We start from the raw sequence: 27,967 nt of genomic DNA on the forward strand, positions 1-27,967 counted from the left end.
CCCAGTTGGGGCCCAGGAAGATGAATTATGTTTCATTTATATCAAAGAAGCAATCTCGGAGCCCATTTGTGATCAAATTTGCTGTCAGAGAAACTTTGCTTTATCTCATTACATCTGATATCTCTTGGCTTCTTGTCCTTGAGACTATTAAAGCTTAATGTCAAATTCAAGATGAAATGAAATCTTTGCTGTATCATCTCATCAGGACCCGAGCATTCCCCCTTCCATCTAAAATTTTTTGACAACTAATTACAATGGGAGGTGGGGCGAGGGAAAGAGAAAGACCTACTTCTCTCCCATTTGTTGAAAATACCATCATTTGAAGGGGTTTCCAATGAGGATAGTGGTTACGTGGTGGTGCAGAATGGGAGAGCTGCTTGTCACCATTCAACTCCTCTGTGTCCCGTCACCCCAAACTCACCATCCCCGGGACCAATGGCATCCGTTTTCATCCCTGTTCAGACAAGGCATTCCTGCCCAGGGCACACAGTGGAGGAGGAAGCACACTGGACCAGGAGGTGGGTCAGCACTCGATTCCAGGCTCTGCCAGCTACATGACCATTGGCAAGTCACCACCCTGCTCTGGGCCTCAGTTCCCCCCACTGTAAAATGAGGCAGTTAACTAGAATCATGTAACTCCGTTTAGGGACCAGGAAGGAAATTAGATGACTGAACAGCGGTGTGTTAAACAACAGGGGTAGGGCACAGCTGCCAAGAGAAGAGTAAAAAAATGAAACAAACACCAGAAAGTCATGTCTGCAGGCCTTATTTATCATGACAACTCTGAGACGAGTTGATTTCTGAGGCTTATGATGGCCTCTAATGAAGAAAAGTACCCACGGAAAGCAGGCTTTAGACTGGGAATGTGCTTTCCCTGGAATAGAGTTGGGATGTTGATCAATAACACTGATTGAAATCTACCTGCACAACACAGGGCAGTCAGGAGGCCCAGGGACACACAAATCAAAACTCCTAAAAAGCAATGTGCTAAAAAAAAGCAAGGCAGCGGAGCCACCGGCAGGTGACATAGTGGTTAAGTTCACAGGCTCCGCTTCAGAGGCCCAGGGTTCATGGGTTCAAATTCTGGGCGCAGACCTACACACTGCTCATCAAGCCATGCTGTGGTGGCGTCCCACATACAAAACAGAGGAAGATTGGCACAGATGTTAGCTCAGCGACAATCTTCCTCACTAAAAAAAAAAAAGAAAGAAAGAAAAGGAAGGTTAAAAAAAGCAATATATTACAAATGTATTAAGTTCATTTAGTCAACAAACATTTATTAAGCACCTCTGATGTGTGCTCCCACTGTTCTAGGTACTAGGGATTCAGCCTTTAATAAGAAAGACAAAAGATCTTGACCTTGTGGAGCCTAAACACTGGCAGAGGAGGATAAACAATAATTGGGATAAGTAAGTAATTAATTCATTTGGACAAATCTGCAAATTCTTAAAGTAGATAGAATCAAGAAGTGATGAGGCTGCTGGGATGCTAAGGTAGTTCAAATCCTGCCTCTGCTGCAGACTAGCTACATGACCTTGGTCAATTTCTTGCCTCTCTGAGCCTTTTTTTCCTCATCCATAGAACAGGGACCATCATGGCACCTCCTAGGGTTCAGTGAGTGGGTTTGTGTGAAGGGCCTGGCAGATAGAAAGTAAACATATCTATTGGCATAATCACGTTTCTCTGAGCCCACTGCTCAGAAGGAGGTTCCCATTGTCTTCCCAATAGCTACTCTGTGGGAGAAATCAGGAATTGCTTTAATGCACTCGGCCAGCTAAGGTCCTGCTTCTCAATAAACGATTTCTCAGTCTTCTTTACTCATCCACCCATCTGCCTCATCTTCAGGGGAGGTTCTTCATGAGATCCAGCCCATCTCATTTCTACAGCAACCAAATGCCAGGTCTTCTGCTATTTTCTTCAGGGGATCAGAGAACATCTTAAAACCCGGTCTGCAATGTAAGTCTCCAAAAGGTCGAAGGCAGCAATTTATTCCTTAGCCCTTCTATTCTCTGGGAAAAAAATAATAATCCAAAATGTTGGTAGATGTTTTCTTTGAAATCAGAATATCTGGGTGTCACAGTCACCATTCATCTTGACAACGGCCCTATGAAGTAGACACCATGCCCCCATCATATAGGCGAGAAACTACCAGACACTTTAAATGACTACCCAAGTTGGCCCCTCTGGTAGGCGACAGAGCCAGGACATAAGCAGCATCAGTTGGCTTCAAATGGCATAGTCTAACGACTGTGTTAGTCCATCATTCTCTGCACATTCTCTGACATACCTGTACAAGGTGTGACATAAACCAGGGAGACTTCGTCCTTTTAACACTCCGGGATTGACGTGTTCCGGTTAATGTTGGCCCTTGCAACATGATGCTTTGGGGGGCTCTGCGTTGATTCCAGTGAATCCTCTGCATTTATTCTGTTTTTTCGGTTTAAGTTTTGTTTTTTTGCAGTTTTGTATTCCTTGCTTTCATTGTTGTGAATCTCCTCCAAGATAGTAAACCTTTAATGTTTGGAGAGTAGATTCGATTTCTGGGAAAAAAAACCAAGCTTATTTGAAGCCAAATCTTGCCAATAAGGTAGACGAGTAGTTTATATTAAATTTTAAAAAAACAACTCTGTGCCTGGGGCTCAATAAATATTTGTTGACTAACAATGGCAACAAAATGAAAATTAAATACACGTTGTTTGATTCTAAAGAAAAGAGACTAGTTTTATTCTTTGGCTCATAAACCTTCTCTGAAAGTAATTCTAGAAAAGAAACTCCTGAAATATTTTGAAGAGTCGTGGAGTCGTTGGAGTAAGAGCAGCACATCAAAGAGAGCTGGGCTTGGAGGACAATCTGCGGCTACAGAAGCTCTGGATTTCAAATCAGCAGCCATTTAAGGAGTCCCACGTCCACGCAAGACAAGTTCTAGGCACTGTGAGCAACGAAACAAGAACAGAATTCTCAAAGAGCTTCCAGTCCTTGGGGGAAGGGAAGCAGGGAGGATGCCTCTAGAAAAGCAATATATACCCACCATACAAAGCAGACCGTAAGACACTCCAGAAGGAGGGGGGAGCCGTCCAAGAGAGGCCTGGAGCCTTCTGGCTGGAGGGTCTGGAGGAGGCAGCATGGAGCTGGGCCTTAAAGCAGTGCTTTCTAATCTTTTCTGGACACAGAAAATGGTAACAACTGGCTGGCTCACCGGGACAAATGGATAACGCTGCCATGGATGGGGGTGTGGGCCAAGAGGGCTTCCCGTGGCAGCTCCAGCCCCATGTGGCAGTCCTCAGGGCTAAGGGGAATGAATACTTCACAGCTCACCATTTGGGAAGCCCTGCCTTAAAAAAGGAGCAGAACCTCAACAGATGGGTTGTGAGAAAGGATGTTGCAAGCCCTCGGGCACAGGGCAGAGAGGTGATAAATGTTGGGTGTATTCTGACAACATGCAAACATCCTGTTTGGCAGGAGGGTAGGAACCCAAGGAGGAGTGAGGGAATTAAGACTGAGCTGAGGCCAGCAAATTGAGGGCCTTGAGTGCCATGTGATCGAGTTTGGAATTGATTCCATAGTCCACAAAGATCCTTCCAGAATTACTGATAGGGAGCTGAGTGGTGTGTCTGAAAAAAGACAAGCCTCACACTTCTTATGGTTTACTTAAAAACAGACATAAATAATAAACTTTCAACAAACAGACATAGCCCCAAAGCTAGGATTCAGGCCTGTCTCCTGCTTCAAGCTTAGCAGGGTGCCCCGCTTAGAGAAAAAGGCCCAGGTAATTCAGAAATAAGATGAAAACCTCCAGTCCCCAGCTGCAAAAAAAAAAATGCTGTGAAGCTAAAAGGTAAATAGCAATGTTTCCTCAGGAGCCCAGGGCCCACAGGACTCAAAACAGACAGGCTCCTTCATGTATTTCTGTTCATCCCGTTAGTCATTTGAGCTGCCACTGCTGTTGTCCGACCTGACTTAAATGAGAATAAATATACACACAGCTCACAACCAAGCAAACCACCACCAGGGTTGGTGGGGGCTAGGGCTGAGATGGGGCTGGTGGAGAGCGCTTTCAAGATGGCTGCCCGCGTTGCTATGGAAATTTAATTCCCCACTAGAAGCAAATCCCCTTCAAAAGGCCAAGAATCGCAATGTTAGGTCAAAACCGGAACATGAACTGGGGGAAAAGATTGCTTTTCAAGAGAACTAGACAATTAATTTAGCAGAGGAACCACCCTACAAAGAGAAAATTACAGATACCTAATGTGAGGGATCTTTCTTCTGTTGAAGTCCAATTTGTAAAAGCACCTACAAGGGATACCGTCCAGGGGAGGGATCCCTCTTTCAGTGGGGAAGTCGACATCTTGGCCACAGGGATGGGGGTGAGAGGTCAGGAAGAATTTTCCCGGCAGAAGAGTTCTAAGACACTGATCTGTGTTCCTGAGGAGAGTTGTGAATCCGTTTCTCTAGGAATTCTAAAGAAAAGTAAAATTGGGTACATGTCCCAAGTGGTTCAGGTTAATGCCTCCCAACATTTTTTAGTTTAAAACCTCAGAAAGAGTCCAAAACACCATCTCCTTAGGTTTAACCCTAACTGAAGATTAAGAGCCCATGGTCTCTCCACTCCACCAATCTCATTATCTGCAGGTACGTGTAAAACTGGTAGGTGAGTGTGCATCACAATAAGTCAGCGGAAGCAATTCTTGGGCAATGTGTGGAAAACAGACTCAAACCCCGCACTGTTGTCTATCTTTCTCCTCTATTTGCTCTCTCCTCTATCCATCACCCTACCAGCCACAGTCCAAAATTTATCAAGGGACGTGATCATTCAGTCAATCAGCAAATGTTAATTGGGCTGCTATTATGTTTCAGGTGTTGTGTTGGGCGCCATGAGGAAAAGAGAGAGGTAAGATTTTATCCCTGCCTTCAAAGAGTTTGTCTGAAAGGAAGCACAAATGTGAACACATAAAAAGATAACAAGTCAGTTTAGGGGCCTGGCTGTAGAAAGTGCAAACACACTGGGGCTCTGAAAAGGGGAATCTCTTTCTTTGCTGCGCTGGCCAGACAAGGCAGGAAGGGCATCCTTTTTTTTCAGTAGTGGTAAAATACACGTAACATAAAATTTACCATCTTCACCATTTTTAAATGTACGATTCAGCATGTTAAATATATTCCATTGTTGTGCAACAGATCTCCAAAACTCTCTTCATCCTGCAGAACTAAAACTCTGCACCCAGCCAACAACAGCTCTCTCATTTCCTTCTCCCCAGCCCCTGGCAACCACCATTCTACCTCCCGTTTCTGCGAGTTTGACTACTTTACAGACCTCGTATAGTGGAATCATATAGTATTTGTCTTTCTGCAGCTTGTTTCTTAGCACAATGTCCTCCAGGTTCATCCACGTGGTAGCATGTGTCAGAATTTCTTTCCTTTCTGAGGCTGAATCATATTCCATTGTATGCATATACTACATTTTGTTTGTCCATTCATCCATCAATGGACATTGGGGTTTTTTCCACCTCTTGGCTATTGTGAATAACGGTTCTATGAACACGAGTGTGCAAACATCTCTTTGAAATCCTGTTTTGAATTCTTTCAGATGCGTACCCAGAATTGGAATTGCAGGATGAAACGGTAATTCTGTTTTCTATATTTATTTTGGGACCACTATACTGTTTTCCAGAGCAGCTGTACCATTTTACAATCCCACTAAAGATCACAAGGGTTCCAATTTCTCCACACCCTCCTCATGCTTGTTATTTTCTGGCTTTTTGATAGTGGCCATCCTAACGGGCATGAGGTGATATGTCACTGTGGTTTTCATGCACATTTCTTAAATGATTAGTGATGCTGAAAATGTCATATACTTGGTCATTTGTATATTGTCTATTCAACTCCTTTGCCCATTTTTTTAATTGGGTTATTTGGGGGGGAGCACGGTTTGTTGTTAAAAGACGAGCACCTTAAGCTATGTTTGAAGAGAGAAAAAGGTCTGGGCAGGTAGAGGGGAGACAGGCTTTTGCGGGCTCAGGAGTCGGAGGACCCAGTGGGAATGCTTTACGGAAGGTGAACCCAGCGTGCTGTGCTGACCAGACGGGCAACGGGTGCAGGCAGGGCCTCCAAATCAAGATCCCGGAACTACGTGCTCAGCCTCGGGACAGGCTGAGGGCCCCAGAGGCAGCCCTACTGAGCTACACCACAGCTCTGCAGTTAAAGGGGACCCACTTCCTTGTTACTGTCATTTCTCAAGCCTGTCCCTTAAGGGGGGAACCTCTCTACTCCACCCCACTCTAAGGAACTGAAGGGGCAGTCCCTACATTTCTCCTGTGATTTTGAGCCTCCACAGACTTGCCACCTCGAACCTATCTCTGCCTCCCGCTGGCCTGCATGGCTGGGGCAAGAACACATGCAGGAGGAAAGACGATACAGTGAGGCGGACCTCCGGTGAGGCAGCAGGATCAGTCTGGCGTGCTCCTGAGACATCCTTGGGGCACACAGCCCCTTCTCTCAGGCTACCCCTCCAGCCAATGGATTTTGCGGTCCTCTGTCATCACTGGAAGCAGGAGGGAGCCTGGACCTGTCAGTGCTGAGCTCTCCTCTGAGAGCCCGCTCTCCCACGTTTCCAGGCCAAACACCTGGCTACACGTTTTTGTGCGTTTGTTGTGTGGAGAAGTGCTCCCAACACAGTGTTAGGAAGTAGGTGACAAAAAAGTATTACTGCATGAGATTCGTATTAAAAGACAGAGAGAAAGGGACAGAGAGACAGGGCAGGGCAGCAAGGTGATACTCCTCAAATATTAATAGTGGTTGCTTCTGAGGAGTGGAATATGGATGAATTTTTTTCTTTATGCTTTTCTGTATTATTTTCCAAATTTTTGAGCATGAATATGTATTCTTTTTGTAATCACAGAAAAGGACAGCACATGGTAATTTTAAAAAGCCTTTGTTGGGTTTCACGCCCACTTGGGCTTGGTGCTTTTACAGATTCCACACAGAAAATCGTAGAGTCCTTGACCCTTGGAGTGCCTCATCCCAAATACACTTGCTGCCCTGCCCAGGGGGGCCAAAGCCATAGCCGGGAGCTGCAGAGCGGCCCTCGACAGCAGGCCAGCCAGGGAAGAGAGGACACTGTGGGGTGGACGGCCTGGGCGCCGGACAAAACATGATGACTTATAAAGGGAGGTGGGTTCCCTGGGAGCTGGGGTCACCTGCTTCTCTCCTTGGATCAACCCAGAACATCCTCAGCCTTCCTGAAGGAAGGGCTGATGAGAGGGGCTCTTTTAGAAACAAGGAGTCAGCCTTGCAGATGAGACTGAGGAACCAGGATGGGCTCATCCCCGGGTGCAGGTGCCCGCCCCCCACACTGTGGGGCCTGGCTCCCCACAGCTCAGCCCTCCCTCACTGGAGAAATCACTGCGTTTTCAAGGACCAACTCTCTCTCAATCAAGATGGGCTTGGTAAGGGAACTGGAACAAATTCAGCAAGACAGAGAGGAGACTGAAAGACAGTATCTTGATTTGAATCAGTGGTACAAAAAAATGGCAAGTCTCTGGATTCTAATATCAGCCATTTCCCTTGCACCCCTAGGAGGGGAAGCATCATGGGTCCTAAACATACCCCATGTGAGAAAGGGGCCTGCGAGGCAACGCCAGACAAGGGCGGAGATACAGGCCTGCGTCCGAGTGCCCCATAGAAGATAAAGCTGGGCTGCTGCCTGTTTTCATGGATGAGAGATGAAACTTGTAACTATGATCTCCTTTGCATTTACAGAGTCCCTCCCCACCCCATAGCTTTTATGAAATGCATCCTATTAGACAGGAGGAGAAACTGAGGCTCAGGGAAAAAAGCAACATGCCCAAGGGCACGGAGTAATACAGAAAGAACTGCCGCCTAGGGCTCCAGGCTCCAGAATCAGGCTTCCTCTCCCGCTCCCCCTGCTAAGGAATTTTCACAAGTCCACTTACCTTTCCGAGCTTGAGCTCCAGGGAGCTCTGCAGGAGAGGTGGGGCACTGTGCTCAGGGACTGGCTGCCCTAGAGTCCAGACTCCCTCTTAGCCCTCACTCCTGTGGGCCGACTCCTAGCATAGCCTCAGTGCCTTCAAGTTGCCCACCTTATCACGTCAAGGTTGACCACAGCCACTCCTTACAATCCAAAAGACACCATTTCTGAGGTTTTGAAGAAGAAACCCCTGATGGGGGCCCTGTTTGTCTACAAACCCAAGAGGACAACTACACAACCAGTCTCCACAAGTTTTCTGAGAGGCTCAGCAGGCGCAAGATGCCTTTGTTAAAATTAGAATAGGGCGCCCCCTCCTGGCAGATGAGTTACAAAACAGGCCCTCTGGTGCCTATGTGGGCCTCCAAGGTCTACGGTTTTCAGCTTTCATTCAACACCCCACCCAGGAGGGGGGCAGCTACTGTGCAGGGCATTCTCTGGGGACGTCCCAAAGGACCTAAAACACCCACCCTCCCTCTTCCCAACCCCACTGCCCAGGCAAGCACCACACAATATCCTCTCCGGCTCCCCACTTGGTGATCAGGAAGGCTCCCCATCCCACACTCCGCCCCTTGCCAGGGGTCTGGATTGGATTTCTAACTCCCTATGTAGAGCTGATGAGGTCGCATTCCCAGGAGGAACCAAGCACTTTCCTCGTCCTCTGCCCACCCCCACCCACCCCCTTGGAGAGCTCCTTTATGCTCTATTTTTAGTTTCTTGATTGCAAGTGAGAAGTCGTCGGAATCAGTATGCCTGGAAACCGCAGCAGGAACCAACCCAGAAAAACGGACAGCACCGTGGGGAGGGAGGAGGGGCTCAGAGTGGAGGTGGAAGGGTGGCGTCTGGAGAGACTTGGAGCCCCAAACTCCCACGGGTGGAAAGGAGGGCAGAGGGTGTGTTACCCCACCTCCAGGCCAGCACAGCAAAGCAGCTTCAGCCAAGCCGCAGAGCTAGAAGGACCCCTAGAGGCCGCCCAGCCCAGCCCCTTCCTTTCCAGACTTGGAAACTGAGTCACAGCGTCGGCATGGCAGCGCCGCAAGAGATACCCTGATTGCTGAGGCTTCCTTCCGTGGCCCTGCACAAAGAGATCCCACGGCTCGGCGGGGAAACATCCTCGGAGATTCATCCTCAAAGCGGATATCATCTCCATGCCTGCCGGGCGGCAGAACCAGGCGGGCCTCTCCTGCCAGCCCAGCCCAGCCCAGCCCAGGCCTGATTCCGCCCCGCAGCCTGCTCCGCCACCCTGCAGCTGACCAGTATTGGCTTTCCCTTGCCCACAGAAGTGGCAGTGGCCCTTCGCCTCCGCCAGATGCCTCCGGGAGACCAGACAGAGAAGACGCGGGGGGGGGGGGGGGGGGGTCGGGAGCGCTTCCCCTTGAGCCGCCGCACTCCCTAAATGAATGAACTGGCAGCTCCAGACGGCGGCGCAATTGGCAGTTATTGCTGGCAGTTTATCAGTGTTAACTGATTAGGCCCGGGATGATGGATCCCGTCTCGCTGAGCCCGCCGCCCCGCGGGCCGCGCTCCACCCTCCGCCTCCCCGGGGCCGCCCGGCGCGACCCCGCTGCGGAGACCCCGGCCCTGCCTCGGCCTCCGCGCGCCCCAGGCCCGCACCGCCGGTTCCCCACTCCCCGCACTCTCCTCCCCCCACAAGAGACACAATTAAATAAATAAAACAAAATTCAAATGAGGACACTAAATCTCCCGGCGTTTAATTGATGATCATTATGCTTGGGAACCTAAACTCTTTTAATTTCACTGCGGTGCAGGGAGATGAATTATAGAATTACAGTCGCCAATTATCAATCACGCCTTTGCTCCGAGTCTCTTGGCTGCCCAGCCATCTCGCCCTCCCTCTCCAAGGTCAGGGGTTGAAGAGGCGAGATAATAGCGCTGGAAACCTGAGCTCAGCCTGGGGAGATGAGGTGAACCCCGGATTTTGGGGTGCCATGCGTTTCTCTCTCTCTCTCTCCCACCACCACATTTCTAGCACTGCCACCTTTTCCACTTAATTTTTTTTTTTAAAGCAGCAGAGGGAAAAAAAAAAACCTTTTTCATTTGGAGCCTGGCGTTTAATTCATTTTGTTCAGGGTACGATGTGCTGGTAGCTTCCATCCCCGCACTGGGCAGGATGCCAACAGCAACTTCTGCCCCAGCCCAAGCAGCTGCCGTCAGGCCCACCTTACCCGGAGGCAGCCTGCGGAAGGATGACTCAAAGGGGCTTCTAGGCAGGCTGGGGACGGCTGCCCCGCTGCCCACTGCTGGAGGCCGAGCTCCCGCCATTAGGGACCGATTCCATTGCCCTCTCCTTCCTGTCCTCCTTCACAGTGAAAATAATAATAATAATTTGAATAATAATTTCCACCAAAGCTGTGAATGATTTGCATTTGTATAGAGCTCTGCAATTTACGAAGTGCTTTCATGTGCATTATCTCATTTGATCCTCCCAATAATCCTGAGAGAGGTCGGGAGAGCAGGTATTTTTGTTATTCAAACGTTTATTCATTCATTTGACTAACATTTATTGAGTTTCTACTTTATGCTGGGCCCTGGGGATACAAAGACAGGAAAAAAGGAGGCCTCCTTTCTCAAGGAATTCAGTCTATTGGGGAGAACTGCTAAGGGAACAGAAATTTAGACGTCCTAGGGACCGAGTGTTCCACTCCACAGGGGAGGAGCGGAGGGCTCAGAGGCGCTAAGGGACCGAACTACAGTTGAGTGACAGGGCCCCAATTGCACCCCAAATCTGCTACCTTGGGCTCCAAGGATGTGCTCCCTCACACACACGCATTATTATACCGTCATCACTGTCATCCTCCCTCCGTTCTATTTTTTTTAAGATCCTATATGAATTCAATTTCTAGCCTTGGGTCCAAAAAATCATCCCCTTTGGTAAACAGTTGTAGGTCAGGAAAGCAAAGTGTGGGAGCCTCTGATACAAATCTCTGAAGGCCAAGGGCACTGCCACCATATGAGGAGAGATAAGGGCTGCTAATGAAGCCAGATGCCTGGGTCCTCACAGCGTGCCTGGCACCTGGGGTACCTTCCTGTGGAATGCCACATTGAAGCTTCCGGTGAAGTCTTCGTGGCTGATTGATTGGGTGGCTGACTGGGTGGTTGTTTATAATACCTTGTTTTATTCCAGAAAGGATTCGAGATGGACTGAGACAATGCATTCTCTCCCACGGGGGGCGGGGAAAGGACTCAGCTGCATTTACCCGCTCGTCATTCATTGCTCTGTTCATTGAACAGTCTCATCCCCGGGTGTTGTCTACAGGTGGAGGGCCAGTGCTCACAGGCTGACTCTGGTCCACGGCTTCTTAAGCACCCCAGGCCCTTTGACTGGAAGGTCCAGGGAGGTGGAATTCATCTTGGCCAGGTTCCTTAGCCCAGCCCCACCCTGCAGAGGCTGGGTGCTTGGATTCTCTGTGCTGGTGACTGGGGCAAGGGAGCACAGAGGAGGCGGGCACTCGGCAGAGCCAGAGCTGCATCCTTCCTCTTCGCAGGGCTAAATATCTCCAAGAGGAGGTCCTGCAGGGATCACAGTCTGGGTCAGAGCCCACCAGTCTGCTGGCCAAAGTCGGGACAACTCTATCCTGTCACCAGCTGGCTTTCCTGGGCTCTGGGCCACTGGCCTCCAGCCATGGGCCAGGCACCCAGCCATGCCAGGGAGCCAAGCAGTGCTGGCATGGAGCAGCCCTGTAACATTCTTATAGGCCTCGGAAGGCTGAGATGGAACCAGGACACACTATAGAAATTATGTCTCCATCCTTAGGTGGGGAGGACATCCCAACTTTGCCTGGTCCTGAGGACTTCCTTCCTTCCAAGTCACATCTTATCCCCATCCCCAGCCTGCAAAGAAAGGGAAAGCTTACCTTCCAGCTTCTGTAGCTCCTGCCCTCCTGCCCCCTTACACATCATTTTACTCTTAAGCTTAACTGTGTTATTTTATACCCCTCCAGGCCCTGCCTCTTGAGCTCCATCTCAGCTCTCCTTCCACTCTGCTAGCTTTGCTAACATCTCTTCAGCCTTCAAAACCCCAACTACTACCTCATCTGGGAAGCCTTCTTGACTACCCCACCTCCATCACGACCACTTTGGAGTTCACCTGCCCTCCTCCGGGCCTCCTGGGCCTCACACAGGCCTCAGTCAGCCCCCATCACCCGCTGTAGGGCAAGTAACCTGTCTACACAGCTGCTCCTCCTCGGCACTCTGAGCACCTTCAAGGTGAGGCTTGTTTCTGTCATTACTGTATCCCTGTGCCTGGCCCACAGTAGAGCATCAACTACCATTTACAGACCTGAATTTGAGCCCCGTCCTAGGGGGCCCACCTCATCCTGGCTTTCCCAGGACTTCCCCAGTTCCAGCAAGTCCTACGTGTGGGAAACCCCTCAGCCCTGGCCAACCAGGGTGGCTGGTGGCCCTACTCTATGCCTCCTCTCCGGGAGCTGGGGTTACAGTCCTCAGATAAGGTGAGAGCTGGTTTCCAGGCTGGGCGATCCAAGTCTCTGATGGCTACGGGGAAGGGAGAGACTCAGCTCAGCTGTCTGGCCTCCAGGCGTGGTTTTGACCTTACAGGTCTAACGATCCAGAGAGTTCCAGAATGGATTCATGTGACTTGGCCTTTTTGGAACTGGACCACCTTGGAGATCATCTGGGAGAGGGCACTGAGACCTGCAGAAATGGAATGGCCTACCCAGGACACATCTAGAAGATTAAGAGACACTGGGGTAACATAGGGATGCTGGACTGGGAGTCCTAGACCTCCTGGTCCTGGCTCTACCATGACGCATGCTGCCCTGCTGAGCCCACGCCTTTGCCCCTGGGACGCAGAACATGCCAGGCAGGCATCTCCCACCTGCCTCTCCATGCGGGCAGGGAGACTAGCCCTCACTGAGTCCCGGGCTCTGGGACACAAGCTTTACCTCCCTCGTTTTATTTGATCCTCCCAACAAGCCTGTGTCATCTTACAGGTGAGAAAACCGAGGCCTGGAGAAGTCCAAGAATTCTCCTAAACTCATCTAGCTAATGGTAGTGCTGGGTTTCAAACCAGCTTCCTCTGACTCCCAAGCCCAAGCCCTCTCCATTCCACCAACAGGCCCCTGATCTCTGCGGCCCAGGTTCCTCCACATCTAGCTCTCCTGGGACCTCAAGGTAGCAGACGTCAGTGCGCGTTGCTGCTGAGTCTGGTGCTCACCATTAGGCAGACAAGGAGACCCGAGTGGTGCAGGCCTGAGGCCCTCCACACTAAGGAAGGCGGGCGTAAGCAGAGTGGGGAAGAGGCCACTGTCGACAGCTCTCCTCTGGGGCACCGAATCTCAGGGGCACAACAAAAGAGAGGGAGCTGTTTAATAATTACAGCTGTCTTGTTCAGAGTGACAGGGAGAGAAATATTGCTGGGGAGGAAAGCATAAAAGAAAGAGGCAAAGGAGGACTGGAGTAGCCTTCAGGGAGGGTTGCATGGAGCCAAGGAGGGCGCGAAGGTCCATGGTGAGCCCTGGCGTCCAGCAGGTGAGCCTCCTGCTGCCTGCTGCTTTCCTCCATCCCGCACCCCTCAACAGCTGCCCCGGATGCTGCATGTCTGCAGGCCACAGGCCTGCTCCCAAGGATGCCCGCGTCCACGCAGGAGGAGCAGGGACCCGCCCTCCTCTCTCGGATCTCTGTTCTTTTTATAACCAAGCTTGCAAGCAGCAAGGGATAAGCTGAGCCATTAGAAGGGTCTCACCCCAGCTCCTGTCTTGGTCCCTGCAGCTGGTCAGAGGCTTCTGCAGCCACTGGAACATTGCTGTCTGGACCCTGCCCCCACCCCCAGCAGCCTGGGCGGTCCACTGCTTTACCTCATCCCGTTTCCATGAATACCGGGTGCTCAGCAAGGACAGGGGAGCCCACTGATGGAACCCTGAGGGTCTCCTCTCTAGTTGTGAGCCAGCTTCGAAGGTGACAGATGAGCTAATTAACCCCAGGAGCCACCAGGCCCGCCCCTCCCTGTCTTGTTCATCCCACCTCCTCCCAACCCATCTTTCTGGCCCAGACCCCGTATCTTCGTTGCAGCCTCAAATAGCTGTGTTTCCGAAATGTAAAGTGCGGTTTCTCTTCTAATTACAAAAATAACAGCTGACAAACACGTGCCAGAGGTCCCCTCTTTTTCTCCTGAGCTAACAGCCCCATTAGGACAGATCCTGTTATCGTCTATGCCCTCTCCATATATTTTATGGAACAGCCTCAAAAGTGCTCTGCGTCGGGCTCTCCCTCCCTCTCTTTCTTTTTCAAGGCAATGGCTTTGTGAAAGCTGAGGGGAAAAATAAAGCCTTTTACTAAAATGTCACTCTGGGAAAAGGGGGGAAATTTCCTAATAGGCCATGGAAGGCTTGCTTTTTTTTTTTAAGTGTGATAAATTTGGCCTGTCTTAAAAAGACAGCTCACTGTTGCTTATCAACTGTGATTTGACCAGATAGCCGTTTCAAAAAATAGACACTGGTCTTTTTATAATAAATGAAAGCAATAAAACCAAGAGCTGGGCCAGAACTATAATTAAGAATCAGAAGCTGAAAAGGGTGGGTGTGTCACTGCAGGGCAGAGTCCAGTCATGGGCAGGAGGAGTGGGCCAGGCTGGCCAGGAGGCCTGGGGACAACCCCCATCCCAAGGGGAGGTGCCTCTGTTGTCCCCACTCTCCCCTTCTTTTTCCTTCTCATTTTGGGAGAGTTCCTTCCCTGGGCAGATGGACAGATGGGCCCGGGGGTGGGAAGGATGGCCGAGGAGGGGCTCATCGCCCACCCCCTACGCCAAATCCAGCGCCTATTTGAAACGCAGCCAGAAATCCCCCTCCCTGCTCTGTCTGTGCACAATAAACGTCCCAGACTCGCTACTCCTAAAGAGCTGTCTGTTGAACACAATCTCCATCTCAAGCGGCTGTTTTGCATTTCCTTTTGGCTTTATTAAAACTGATTTTCTATTTGCACTATAAAAACTGATCTGATTAAATTTCCATTCTTCCCCAAAGAAAAGACTCTTCTCTGTCTCTCTCTCACCCTCTCTCTCCCTCTCTCCCATCTCCGTCTCTCCGTCTCTCCGTCTCTCCATCTCTCCCCTGTCTCCCTCCCTCTCCGATCTCCCTCTCTCTCCTCTCTTTCTCTCTCTCTCCCTCTCTCTCTTTCTCTCCTCTCTCTCTTCCTCTATCTCTCCTCCCTCTCTCTCTGTCTCCTTCTCTCCCCTCCATCTCTCCTTCACCTTCCTATCTTTTCTCCCTCCCGCTCTACCTCTTCCTCCTTTTTTTCTTTCCCTAAACAACTAATTCTTGATCATTCTCCCTCCTCATCTCTCTCTTATCCCCGCACAGGGTCCCCATCACAGTTGCCATGGGGATGGCCATGGATGGTGCTCCCTGGGAAGAGAGAGGAGGGAGCTCCCGCTCTAGGATGCTGGAGAGAGGAGGCTGAGGAAATCCAGCCATCCCCCAGACCCCCTTTATGAGGGCCTCATACGCAGGGAGGCCCATGTGACTGCACGGTATCCAGGGCTGCCCACCAGCTCTGTATACTATGGTTGTGACAATGCTGAGGTTGTGGGTTCCATCCTCTCACGAGCCACTTAGCTCCTTGATTGTGTCAGGGTCCTGGTGTGTGTGACTAAGGCCACTGAAGCCTGGGCCAAGAAGAGTACAGAAGAGAGTAGGCAAACCCACCTGCTCTATATGAATGAAAGACAGCACTTGTCCTTTTGCATTTTACTCATCTCTCCTGCCTGACAGTAGAGGGCCCCATGTCTTTTGCACCTGTATATAATGACAATGACAGCTATCACTCATCAAAGACTCACTGTGGTGTGCAATGGGTCAGAGCAGGGCACATGCCATCTTTGTCATCCTCTTACCCACCCCGTGAGGCAGATGCCATCTCAGAGAGCTTAAGTCTTTGGTTCATGGGAAGAGGCAAACCCAGGTATGCCATCTCAGAGCCTGTTTTAGCCACTCCATGACACTGCCTCACGAAAGGAGAGGCCCCTTGTTAAGGACAAGCCCAGAGTGCCCCAAGTTTGGCAGAGAAGAGCTCAGGAAGCAGAGGATGGGCAGACAAGGCACTTCCCCGCCGCCCTCTGAGGGCCACCTGCCTCACAGTTCCCCAGCTCAGTGGGGCGATTCCCCTGCCTCCGCACCCTTAAAACTCTAGCAGGAGGCTGGACCCACGTCCCCTCCCCGTGGCACAGCTGAAGAAGGCTGGCATTTAAAAAAAGACCTTTCTAAATATTCAGGAAAAGTAAATAATGACAGCAAATATAAATGGCAGGAACCACCTGATTGCCCACTGCACCTCAGCACCTGTGCACACATCATCATTAATTAATTGTTGGATGGATGAATGAATGAAGGAAGGAAGGAAGCGCTCGCTTGCCTGCTAGACAAAATGAAAAGAGGCATGGGCTAAGTTTCCTACACAGCTGGGGCTGTCCACTTGGCACTGGATTCCGGTCGAAGAGGCCAGCTGGCCAATGCCAACAGGTAGAATAGCGGGTAGTGACTTGCATACAAGGAAAACCCTCACCTGTCAGGTGGGACCCCATTTCCCGCACTCAGAGGTGGTTTTCCTCGTTAGAGCTGCTCGGTATATCTTGCCCAGGCGTCCACCATACCATGCACACAAGAAGAGTTCATACACACTTATAACCATTCCTCTACGGTTACTTCCCTCTCTGGATCTGGGCCAAGAGATTCAGACCCACCAAACCCCTTCACGCCAGGCTCAGCTCCCATCTCCACACCTCAGCTTGCTTTGGCCCCCAGCCTCTGGGGTTCTCTCTTTCAACCACCACTGGTTGCACACGGACCTGGTGCCAGGCCCAGGGAGCCATTGGGATGACCAGCAAAGACCCCGCTCTGCAATCCAGCAGGTGAGGTGGGTTATGTGGCTAACTGTGAAACAGTCAGCATGAGGGAGCTGCAGAGAAGAGACACAGCCCTTATGAAAGTTGCTGTGGACTCTCAGTGGGAAAGGAGAGACTGTCTGGTGGCAGGGAGGAGAAAGTCTGCATGGAGGAAGAGGCCTGTGAATCCCTGATCTTGAAACATGGTTATGATCTTGCCATTAAGAAACAGAGTCCTTCCAAGGGAAGGGACCACCTGAATGATCCATGAATACTGGAAAGCATGGGAGCTACGAGCAGCTGCATTTGCCCCGCCAGGCAGAGTATGCAAAGGGGGTCAGCAGGAAAGAAAGTTAACGGAGGGCTGGGGCCAGAACATGGAGGGCCTGGCTATCTGATGCAAGGGGAGCCCCTGAGAGCTAAGTGCCTTTCTCCTTCATCCCCACCAGTCCAGTTCTCCTCACCTTTCAGCGTGCAGTTGGAAGCTCACTTCCTCCAGGAAGACTTTGCTGAGCTCTCCCAAAGGGCTCTCTCCTCTTCTGAATTCCTGTCCTTACAGTCACTACCACTCACTTGACGTTTAAGCCTTTCTGTGTACCAGCCTTGCAGGACCGCTCAGTCACCAATGCGACAAGCCTACTCTCCCCCGTGCATTACATATATGCTGTTCCCTCTAAAGTGCTCTCCCTCCCCCACCAACCACCCCGCTTCTGCTTGCTGACCAACGCCTGCTCATCCTCAGGGGCCCACTCGGACATTCCCTTCTCTGGGGAGCCTTCCTTGTCCTCGACCCCTCCTCTCCGCCCCACAGCATCCTGTGCTTCCTGCCTCCATTGCCCCATCCACGCTTATCCCTACTCACGCAGCTTCCTCCTCCACCAAAGCACGGGCTCCTTGAGGGCAGGGACGATTTCTTTTATCTCTACATTCACTACAACCAGCACAGCACCTGGCACATCTTGGGTCTTCAATAAATGTCTATGAAATGAATGGACGAATGAATGAAGGAATGTTTCATTCCACGTGGTTGTTTCGGTTTGCTACTTAACTCCCTGTGGGTACATTGCTCCTCCAGCTTGCAAGTTCCCCAAGGGCTGGGACCCTATCTTCAAACCTCAGCATTTAGAACAGCGCTATGCTCACACTAGCTGCTTCCCACATTTCCGACAAAATATCTGGATCATGTGCTTTGAACGAAATCCTGTGCTTGAAGTCTTGTGAAGCTTCCCAAGAGAAACAAAACACTGTTTCTGTGTCTGTGGACAAGGCAGCCCAGTGGGAGCCTGCAGCAAAGGGAGACCATGGGAACCCAAGCCCCATGAGGGCCGGGAGCTGTGTCTGCTTTGTTCATTCCTGTATCCTGCGCCTGGCAGATAATAGCTGCTCAATACACACCTCCTGAAAGAAATATGATCAGGCACAGAAAGGTCCCTTGAAAACTGTAAACACCATATAAAGGTTTCTTTTGATAACTGCCTGGATATAGGAACCTAAAAAGAGAAGAATACATTTAAAAAAAAAAAAAAAAAAGAATGCTGGGGGTCGCAGGGAGAAGCAGTGGTTTGTAAGGGAAGATGCTGAATGTGGTTTTAGACATTTCATGGTGACAGCAAGACATTTAAGGAGAGATGTCCTACAGGCTGCTGGATTTATGAGGCTAGAGTTCTGGTAAGAGGTCAAGACTAGAAATGAAAATTTGAGCATCTTGGAAAAAGAGAGAATGGCTGCAAAATGAGCTCATGCAGGAAGTAAATCTAGCAGCAGGAAAAGGCAGCATCAGGAGGGGTCTTGGGGGACTGCCCTGAGGCTGGGGGAGGAAGTGAAACACTGGAGACAGAGAAGGCACAACCAGGAGGGGAAGAAACAACCAGAGGACAGGATGGATGAGGGGACGAGGAAGATGAGCAAAATCCTACTCACCTTTGGAGATTTTTGCCCTCTTTTCTGGCAGCTTTCATCTCCGCTCTTTCCCAGGAACAGCGCAATCCTGTCTGCTCCAAATTCTGGTTTGGTCTTGGCCTCCTGTTCTGCAAGTTACTCCTCCCACCGCACACCCGCTCACCTTCCCCTCTCTCCCTCTCTGCAATCAGACCATCAGCGGGACCACAGAGTATCATGGGCCCCTAGCATATCACAGATTTAGAAAAAGAAAAAAGGATTCACGAAGCATCACATTCCTTCCTCTCATGCAACAGACAAGGCCCAGAGAGGGAATGCAATCTGCTGGAAGTCACACAGCTAGGGAGTAGAGAGCAGGACTAGATCTAGTCTCCAGTGTCCTAGGCTAGTACTCCTGGATTTCTACCGCAGTGCATCCTGTAGAGGAAGCAGAGACCCAGAAAGAGAACATAGTCTGCCCAAGAGTCACAGCTGGACCAGGCGGGGACCGGAATCCAGAGATTGAATTTCCTATCTACTCTCTTCCCACTCCATTGGCTGGACGACAACAAGCTGCCTGCTGGTCTCCCAGATCTCCAGGCTGGCCTCAGCGCCCACAGTGCTCCCTGGGCAAGCAGACACTATCTCAGAAGTTGAGAACGCAGAGCAAAGATCTAGGGTTCAAACTCTGACTGCGCCCTCCATCTGGAACCCCCTCTACTCAGAAAAGTTACCCAAGGATGGGTCACCTTTAAGGGCAAGGCACTATTGCTCCCTGAGCAGTGACTGCTACCCTCCTTTCATCCACACCTAAAATCTGGGCCATTCTAAAGACACAATTACACAGCCTTTACCATCCCAGCCCCCGGAGCTCCTGGCTACTTAGAAACCCCTGGCCCTCCTTGTCCTGAAGCTGCCAATTTCCTCATCAGTATTTTATTTGTCTGTTTTGCTCATTTTTAAGCTGGTGGCAATTGCTATTTAAATTGTTTTGTAAAGTGTCTTTGCATTTACAATGCCGGCTGTCAGCAGCCCCACAATAGGAAATGAGATTTGGCATCAAAGGCAAAGACGCCACTAAAATACATTTTAATAAATATGTAAATCAATTAATCAATCACCCATCCAGGGAAGGAGCTTCAGGAACACAGACAAGCCAGCTGAGAGAGACGCTGCAGAGAATGTGGGGTCCAAGGTGGTAGAGGACACTCAGTGGGCATCGAACTCAGGGGCTACAGGCACATCCCATGCTGGGACCCTGGCCTGGCCTCCCACCCTACCAACTGCCTAAACGGACCCCCGCAGGGTGTTGCCGCAGCAGCCCCAGCCAGGAAAGGGCACAGAGCCTCATCAAGGTACAGACAAAGTGAGCCCCAGGGCTGAGACTGAGAAACCAGGCCTCTAGCTGAACTCCCACCATCAATATCTTCTCCATTGATGCTGTTTCCTAGAGAAGTCAGAGATTAGAAAGTGCTTGCAGGGTTTATGTCTGTAAGTTGGACTAGCCCAGAGGAGTAGCATCAGGAGACGCCGGGAAGAAATGACCAGCTGCTCTCTCCTTTCCTGAGACAGGGAGCTTGAGCTGTCACGGCGGCTGGAGTAGCTGGGGAGGCGGAGAGTTGCTGTCCGCTGGGAAAGACTCCTGACTCGGGAAAGTAAGTGTGACTCAGGGGACAGTATTGAGGGGACAGAGAAGAGGCATACCAGTGAAGAGCTTTTAAAACAGGAGCCCAAATACAAACTGTAGCCGATGAGCAAGGTGGGGGTACCTGGTGGTAAGGAGATGGCCGTATAGTCACAGGTCCTTAGCTTGCACCAAGGCGTGTTATAAGTGGCATCATTCTGGCCAATAAAATCTGAGCTTGAGCTAGCATACATCTCCAGGTCTTGTCTAGGCAGACCCTAGAGAGCTTTAGCCAGACCATGGCGTATGGTTTGCTTAAGAGGGTGCCTCAAAGTTATGGTAAGGCGCCTCCTCACACATCTTCAGTGTGACCTTGGGCAAGTCACTTGTCCCCTCTGGACCTCTGCCTGCTCATCTAGACAATGCAAGAGTTCAGCAAGATGAACTCTAAACTCGAAAACTTTCTGACTCGCTTTCCTCATCATTGTGGAGTTGGAACCAGTATCTTCCCATTACAGTGGCCTGCCCTTGTGGCCATCAGTGAAGGCTGGCCTGACCCTGATAGGAGAGGGACTGACCATTTGGAGTCTGAAGGCCAAGGTAGACCTGTCTGAGGGGCCTAAACACCCCCCACAAGAGACCAGGATATGGGAAGAGTGAGGTATACCCACAGAGGAAGCCAAAGGACCAGCCCTCAGCTTCTCTCCCACACCCTTCCTCTGTACTTGCTCCCCATCCCATCTCCACTGCCTCCCCTGGAAGAGTTATGCCCTCTGATTGAAGACCTGTCTGGCTCCCAAATTACCTCGTTTTTTAAACTGATGTCACCTGGACCAGAGGGCAAACATTCCCATTAGGGCTGAGAGCATCCACACATATCCACCCCGGGTGTCCAGGTGTGTATGCACATGGCACACACATGGGTATGTTTCAGTGAGCACATGTAAATGCGCAACTCGAGGCATAGCTACATGTGCTGCTGTGTGCCTGTAAATGCGCAGACCTCTGCTGCTCAGTGTGTTTCCATTCAGGCAGGTATGTATGTTTGTTACATATGTGTTTGTTACGTGTATGTGCATTTGTTACATACACATATACATGTATGTTTCAGCAGGTCTGTCTGTGTGAATGGGGCCTAAATAGCCATGCTTTGAAACACGCATGTGGCCAGCACAGGCTGCATGCCGGACAGAGGCTCGTGGACATTTCTCTGCCCAGAGGTCTTGCTCATCTTGCTCTCTCCTCTAGAAGAGTCCATTCCTCAGCATTGCCCAACACTGCTGCCATCAACCTGTGCCTGCCTCTTCCCAGCTCCACTGAAGCAGAGGCTTGGATAAGGCAGATCTGAGTGTGGAGCTGTGGGGATCATTCAGCCACGGGCCAGGCTCTCTGCTCTATTGCCCTGACCCTCTACATGTGACCAGGTGCAAGAGCAGAGGGAGCGTTTGTCCAAGGACTCCCTCTAACCTTTCTAGAAAGATCCAGGAATCATCCTGGGAGCTGCAGTGTGTCCCTCAGCCCTCACTGCTACATCTGTCCCCACCCTGCCACACACACACTGTTGTTAGAATGAACAAACTCTCTCAAAGGCAAACCTGACACCTTCCATGGCTTCCCTTTCCCCATCTCAGATGGCTTTGCATGAGCCAAACGTCCTGATGTGACGTGGGCCCTGTCTCCCTCTCCAAACTCTGCTCTCATACCTCCTGCCTTGCCCTCTGCACTCTAGTAGCCCCCGCCACATGCCACAATGCTTCTCACCTCCATGCTGCGCCCCTCCGCCTGAGTGGGACCCTCCAACTTCAAATGCTCAACTTCTGCTCAGCCTTAAGGACCAGCGTCCAGCAATCCCTCTCTCACGCCCCAGGTCCTTCTTCAGTGCTCCCACAAACCTGGCACGGCTATGTCATGACCTTGTACTGTACTTTCTTCTTGTCCACTTGCCAGTCTTTCCTCCCCTACTGGACTATAAAGCTCCTGTGGTCAGGCACCCCGTCCTAGTCATTGTGGAGATGCAGACAGGAGTGCCCACTGAATGACCTGATGGTCTCTCTAGATTGCTCCAAAATGAGCTGGTTGAGGTTGGTGGCTCCCACTATGCATTCCCAGTACGCCCAGCTCCGGTGCGGTATGCATTCCCTCAAGCAGCTGGCACCCACACTTACATGGTTTTGCAATGTTGCTCTCAAGTTCTCCCTGTAAAACAGTAGAACAACAGCCTTGCACGGCATTCCTCTCCTGGAGCAGAACCCATGATGCATCCAACACGCCCAGCCCAAGCATGTATCAAGCATGTCTATGCTGATGCTCTGACATCTGGTTATTTGTTATTGCCTTGCCAACACTGGAAGGAACGTCCCTCCCAGGGCCAGCTAATTCCTAGAGACAGCAAACACTCCCCTTGAGTGTGCCTTTCATATGCAAATGAACTAATTGGGGTGCATCCTTCAACCACCTCCTTTATTGGGCCCTTACAGGGCCCTTACACTCCAGACAACCATCTACCTGCCCTAATCACCACAAGACAGGACCCAAAGAACTAGGGACAGCCCATATGCCCCAGAGCTCTTGCCCATGATTTCCCCTCACTCCCTCTTGCCTCCTGACTGATCCCGGTGCTGCCCCTTGTGGCCTTGTGTGATGTGGCACACCCCCTTCTTCTTGGGAACTGTAAGAAACTATCTTTCCAATGATGATCATCTAATCTGTTGGCCTCATCATATCTGAATAATAATAAAACCTACATTTTAGGACAAAGCACACCCCCCAGGGGATACTGAGAGGCTGAGGATCACATGGGTCCTATATATGTGAACCTTCTGCCTACAAGTGTCATAGGCATTGGGATTTGCCCAAGACTCTCGCTCAAAAGTAATCTTTGCATCCCCAGGCACAAAGCACAATGCCCGGCACACAGAATGAATACTAACCTAGGAGCATCCTCATGGTACAGTAACTCGAGGGGTGAGTACAAATCTGGTACTGACATTCTGAACAGGATGAATGAGACCTCCTACCACTGATCGCACCTTCCTCATCTCACTTCAGACTGCTCTGTAAGATGCTAAATGGGTCCTCGGATGCCAGAGCTGGGAGAGCCACAATGTAGAGCAGCCACACCAGGACTGGGGCCCTCTGACCTCGGTCCAGAGCTCTGTCCATATTTTCTGCTGCCTCTCTGAGGATGAGGAACCTCTGGGAGGATGAGAAAAGAGAAAGGGGTGGGGCCACTCCCCAACCACCAGGCCAACACCACCCAAGAACATGGATTGACCACAAGTCCTGGAGAAAAGACGCAAAAGTCGTAGTCATTTGAGCTTGTGTGTAAGTTCATTTGGGATGGTATCTTTTATTTTTGTTCTTCTAACACCTAGCACATAGTAGGTACTCTGATGTTTATGAATGAAAATAAGTGTTCTAAAGTTATTTTGTGCATGCATGTACATCATATTTTTCCAAATATGTTGTAAGCATCTCGATGGCTAGAGTATAGTACACTTGTCTATGTCTGTGGGATGCTGCCCCTGCGCAACTCCCAGCCCCAGCTCGGCACTGGCAGGGCACCCAGGGGACTAAACTGGTCACCCGTGATGACTGCCCAACTGTCCAGCTAACTGGTCACCCCACGGCCCGAAATATGCCATCCCCCTTGCTCCCTGTGGCTCCATCATGCGCAACCTGAGGGTGATGCCATTTCTGGAGAGACTTCTGAAGCACCAACTTTATTAAGATTGATTTGGCCTGCCCACCATTCTGACAGGTCCAAAAGCAAACACGGCAGGGCCATGGGGGAGATTTGGTCATAATTACCATCTTTAATTACTGCTAAAACATCAATTGCTCTTGTTCAATTAGCGGTGCGGTTTCAGGCATGGCAAACTTTGCAACACAAAATAAGCTGAAAATTGATTTCTGAACACTTAATGCAGATCTGAAATTGCTAACCTGATAAGGTTGTCATAGAAGAGCCAACGTGGCCAGGGAGGAACTTTGAGGGGCTGTAATTGCCTTGGTAGGAAGATTAATAACTTGTATACTTACATCTTGTTCATCAAGTAGGAGGCACTGGGTGGGGAGCCAGGAGCAGTGGGTGGGTGTGAAGCACGAAGGCAGAGGGAGGGTGTTAACAAGGACAACGGCAATTAGGCAGGAGAGAGCAGCAGCCTGCACCCAATGGTCCGTGAACGAGGACATGGCCCTCTGGGATGGCACGCAGGACGGGCCGGCTGCCTGGGATGGCTGCCAGGGAGAGCCGACCTCTGCAAAGCAGGCAGGTAATGTCGCAGGCAGGTGGGGAGAGGAGCCTGGTCCCAGCCACCTCTACTTTCTCTCCAAGCCCAGGAAAAGGACCCTCAAGGTCAAACTCCCTTAAAAGCTCAATTGGCCTCTGGAAGAGCCTTCTCTATTTATGCCTTCTGGCAAGGAAAAGAGTCGAATGTGATGGACAAGAGGAGCCACAGCTGGGCCCCAGGATGCGAGGGCTGCTGTCACGTGCGATGTGGTGTTCTCACCATCTCTCATTCGGATGCTGGGATCTTCCTGCCAGGGGGTTGAGTGAGTTTCTGGGTGCATATCACAGAACGGTGGACAGGGGAGCATTTTATGAACTCCCGTGCATTGTATGGAGCTGCCAGGTGCTGCACAGAGTGGGCAATTGCTGTTACTATTATTATTATTATTATTATTCCTCTTCTGGGCCTGTGGTTGATGTGGGAGCACGGGTCAAAAGTCTGAACAGAAAAATGAAAAACAAACAAAAGAAAGAAAGAAAGAAAAGAAGATTGGCAACAGTTGTTAGCTCAGGTGCCAATCTTTAAAAAAAAAAATTGGAACAGCCTTGGAACAGGCCCTTCTCTGTCTGAGCCCCGTCATTTAAGCTGAGGGAAATGAAGAAAATATTCCCTTCTCAGCTTATAAAACTAACATCTACTGAGCATTGGTAGTGCCAGGAATTGGGCAAAGCACTAGATAGACAGATGGATCGATGGATCAGTAGATCCATAGATAGATCAATAGATAGGTTGATAATAGATATATAGATGGATAGATAGATGATGTAGGTAAGTAGAGTAGGTAGGTAGATGATGGAGAGAAATTATTGCATCTAATCCCCTCAACACCACACTAGGGTGTAGGTGTTATTATCCCCATTTGATAGATGAGAAAAATAGGACCTAGCAAGATTAAGTAATTTACCGCAAAGTCACATACCTACTAAGTGGCGGAGCTAAGACCCAAAGCTGTGCCTCTTTGAGGTAAGGGACAATACTCTTAATCTCTACTCTCTGCCCCTGGAGCATTCTTTAAACATGCCTGGTGCCTTTCACCAGAGTGTGCTGAGGCCGGGCAGACACAACTGGGAACCAGAATTGTCCTTGTCCCAAGGCGCTCGACCTGTAGAGATGGAGGCAGATACTCATCCAACCAGCTGTGCCACGCATGCAGCCCACAAACACAGCCCAGCTGCATGTCCATGATCAGACCCTCTCAGGAGACACACTTGCTAGTGCCAGGCTTGGTTGGAGCCAGATTGTCACCAGGCCCCTCTCTTTTATCTTCTCCTTAGAGCAAAGGCCCATGACCCCTATAGATCCAAAATTCAACTCAATTCAACAGAAGTCTATTAAGGACCTTGCTGCCTGGCCTAAGACCAGAGATAGAAGAGTAAGGCATTCCAGACACTCACTCTCCAGCAGAGGGATATGGTGAGGGACGATCATATCCGTGTGACCCTGTGGAACAAGTGAACCAGGTGCTGAGTGCACAGGGGAAGGAGCAGTCGGAAAGGGCTGCCCAGGGCAGGTGATGTCTGAGCAGGCTTTGCAGCCGACCAGGAGTTAGCCAGGCACATGAGCGAGCCAAAGGGCCCTCCAAGCAGAGACGTGGCGGTGTGAAGGGGCATGGACTGTGCGGAGAACTCGAATCTGTCTGATATCTCCGGAGCCTGATGCCTAAAGCTGGGTTTGGGGTATCAGGGAGGGATGTGTTCAGAGAGGTGGGCAGGGGCCGGAGGACGAGAGGGCTACAGACCACACTAGACTTCATCTTGTAGGTGCTGAAGAGCGAGGGCTCAGCGCGGCCCTGCCGAAAGCTCACTCTGGCTGGAGGGGGATAGAGGGTGTATTACTTGCCAGGGCTTCCACAACAAAGTGCCACAGACTGGGAGTCTTCAATGAGAAAAAGTTATTTTCTCACACTCTGGAGGCTGGAAGTCTGAGATCAAGGTGTCGGCAGGGTTGGTTACTTTGGAGGCCTCTCCCCGTGGCTTGTAGATGGCCATCATCTCTCTGTGTCTTCAGCTGGTCTTGCCTCTGAGCATAACTGTGTCCTAATTTCCTCTTCTTAGAAGGACACCAGTCACAGTGGATAAGGGGCCACCCGTAGGACCTCCTGTTAACTTAGCTCTTTAAAGACTGTGTCTCCAAATACAGTCACATTCTGGGCACTGGAGCTCAGGACTTCAACACAAAAACTTGGGGAGACACAGTTTTGGCTCATCACAGAGGGACGGCAGGTAACAAGACTGGAGAACGGGAGGCTGTTGCTGGGCAAGGAGCGACGAGGCGTGAATCTAGCAATTCTTTTGATCACCCCCAAAGGCGGGGGCTGCTGGGAGAGCTGTGCTGCAGAGACAGAAGAACAGGACATGTGAGTGGCTGATGGAAGGACTAACACACGTGCAGCGAAAATATTCCTAAAAATGTAAAATACTGAGAAAATCTTACATACGGATTAGAGAGGCGGTCTAGCATCGAGGAAATGACAGCAGACCAAAAGTCAGAAGTCCTGGACTCTGGGTCCCATTTTCTGTGACTTTAAAACAGTCACCTCTGGGGCTGGCCCTGTGGTCGGCGGTTAAGTTCGCCCACTCCACTTTGGCGGCCCAGGGGTTCACCCATTCAGATCCTGGGTGCAGATCTACACACGGCTCACCAAGCCATGCTCTGGCAGCATCCCACATGGAAGAACTAGAATGACCTGCAACTGGGATATACAACTATGTACTGGGGCTTTGGGGAGAGAAAAACAAAAGGAAGATTGGCAACAGATGTTAGCTCAGGGCCAATCTTCCTCATCAAAAAAGCATTAAAAACAGAAAGGAAAATAGTCACTTCTCCTTTTTGGTCCTTAATTTTCTCCTCTGTGAAAGAAGAGGGTTGTGAAAGGAGACTGTCTTTAAGGTACTTTTCATCTTTGACACTCTGTAATCCTATTACGGCATAAGGAGCAGCATGGCAACAAGAGTACTGGGAGGGAAAAGAGGCCAGAAGGAGCCTGGGGTGAAGTGGGAGAGAAGGAGCAAGTCCCCATTCTTTACGCTGACCACACTCCAGGGACAGTCTTAATACGCTCAGATCCAGAGGCCACCCAGATCAATGCCACTCTAGGCTGGCATGAGTGTTTCTACCAGTCACTCAAGAGAAGATATTTATTGTAATAAGTAAAAACTAGTACGATAAACCAATTTGTCTTGTAACCTCAACTATTTCAATGCTAATGACCCTAAAAGTTCTCCCTCTCCAGCCCCACCCCCCACCCCTCAATCCCAGGCTCCATATCTCCCTCCTGCTCCAGTTCATCCCTCATACTTCCTGGTTTCCATGAGGAGTACCATCCTCGACTGCCCTCC

General features: G+C 50.4%; 1 long non-coding RNA gene across 3 annotated transcripts in view; it reads right to left on the bottom strand.

Moving 5' to 3' along the window:
* Window positions 1-749: 749 nt before the first annotated feature.
* The window catches only part of LOC139084082 (uncharacterized), a 130,618-nt gene continuing 103,400 nt past the window's right edge, over window positions 750-27,967 (bottom strand). Inside the window, exons 3-9 of one of the 3 annotated variants that reach the window (XR_011541352.1) lie at window positions 18,756-26,960; window positions 18,231-18,325; window positions 17,698-17,813; window positions 4,243-4,457; window positions 2,288-2,540; window positions 1,819-2,009; window positions 750-1,186 (exon numbers count right to left, since the gene is read on the bottom strand). This is a non-coding gene — a long non-coding RNA (uncharacterized lncRNA). Of the gene's footprint in view, window positions 1,187-1,818; window positions 2,010-2,287; window positions 2,541-4,242; window positions 4,458-17,697; window positions 17,814-18,230; window positions 26,961-27,967 lie in introns of all 3 variants that reach the window. The other 2 variants (XR_011541350.1, XR_011541351.1) reach the window with 2 other exon arrangements.

This window comes from Equus przewalskii, chromosome 6 (assembly GCF_037783145.1).
Source record: "Equus przewalskii isolate Varuska chromosome 6, EquPr2, whole genome shotgun sequence".
Classification (NCBI taxonomy): domain Eukaryota; kingdom Metazoa; phylum Chordata; class Mammalia; order Perissodactyla; family Equidae; genus Equus; species Equus przewalskii.